This window comes from Brachyistius frenatus, unplaced genomic scaffold (genome assembly GCF_029030835.1).
Source record: "Brachyistius frenatus isolate BFR_SWC_R1_liver_20210118 unplaced genomic scaffold, ASM2903083v1 Contig_876, whole genome shotgun sequence".
Lineage (NCBI taxonomy): Eukaryota > Metazoa > Chordata > Actinopteri > Embiotocidae > Brachyistius > Brachyistius frenatus.
Genome location: NW_027211475.1, coordinates 1 through 1,520, shown reverse-complemented (window position 1 = coordinate 1,520; position 1,520 = coordinate 1). Strand labels below are relative to the sequence as shown.

Below are 1,520 nucleotides of genomic sequence, written 5' to 3'. Positions count from 1 at the left end.
TTGTATATAATATATATAGATATTTAATGTACTGTATATATACTGTATGTACTGTGCATTTTATATTTTATATTTATACTTGTTATTTTATTGCTTTTCTATTATATTATATTATTCTATTCTATTATTATTTTATTCTATTGTTTCTATTATTGCTCCTGTATGTATGCTGCTGTGGCGAAAAAATTTCCTCTCGGGGATTGATAAAGTATATACCTACCTACCTACCTACCTTCCTACCTAATAAACTTCAAATACTTTGTCGGCTCCGTAGTGGCCGGGGCAACAACGGTGGTTCCATGGTGTAATGGTTAGCACTCTGGACTTTGACTCCAGCGATCTGAGTTCAAATCTCAGTGGAACCTGGATTTAGGCAAGATTAAATTGCCAGTTTTGATGCTAGTTAGGAAATTGTTTTTGTTTTTTTGAGTAGGAACACAAATACATCAACAAGAAACAAACAGCAGATGAAAAATTCAACTACAACATAATTATACCAAAAATGTATTATTAAACAACCATATCAAAAACTCCAAACATATATAATAATAAACACACACCTCTCAAAGAGTGCTCTTCTATTCTTCAATGGTTTGCCCAGAGGCTGGCCCTGGTGGAGATGGTGCTGGCTGGAAAGGCAACAATAGACAAAAGGGAAGAAAATATGTTATTAAATATCCTTATTAAAGTGCATAACACCTCCAAGTTCAAAATAAAAAACATTTTGATTTAAATACTGACTTGATCAACAAGTCACACTCTCGCCAGGACTTGCACCTGGAATCTTCCACCCACAGGATGGCTGTGTTACAATTACGCCACGAGTTTTTTGTTGTTGTTGTTGTCTTTTTTGAGGAGGAACACAAACGCATCAAAAAGAAACACAGCAGAAACAAAGCACTGATCTGTCTGCTGTTAGTTTGAATCACCAAAAGAAAATCCCAAGTATTCACCTGGGTGATACTTCATCATTTATTTATGTGTACATTCTACTTCTAATATTTGATCATACAGTTTATACATACAATTAATTTATTTATACAAAAAAATGTAATTGAAAGAAATGATTGAATAGTTTAGTGAGAGTGAAATCCCACAATCATACATGTTCAGCACAGCAGGGTTTGGTTTTTGAATCACAGGTGATCCCTGGTGGCCTCTCATCGAGTCCAGCAGTTTGGTATAGAGAGTCAAAGGAAAGTGCACAGGCTGCTCCATGCAGGCAAGCTCTCCCACCTTGAGTGGCACCTCTGAGGTGTTCGGGTTTTGTTGCTTTAGGAGTGAATTTTTCCATTTGGAGACCCTGAGCTGAAAAGTGGAATGATGAATCAGTCGTCTGTGCTCTAGTGACACCTGGTGGCAGATGTCTTCATATCTTCCTTTGATCATTCAGGGAACTGTTGGAAGAGAGTGAAGTCACACAATCAGTTGGTATTTAAGGTTTGAAGAACCCTGAAATTCAAAAGAGCTGATCTGAAACATTCTGTAGATAAATGTTGAGCTGAGATTACAGGGAGAGA

The 1,520-nt window shown here is 36.6% G+C and overlaps 1 non-coding gene across 1 annotated transcript; it reads left to right on the top strand.

Moving 5' to 3' along the window:
* Positions 1 to 293: 293 nt before the first annotated feature.
* trnaq-uug (transfer RNA glutamine (anticodon UUG)) lies at positions 294 to 365 on the top strand. Its single transcript has one exon. It is a non-coding gene; the product is annotated as a tRNA-Gln (tRNA).
* The last annotated feature ends 1,155 nt before the right edge of the window (positions 366 to 1,520 follow it).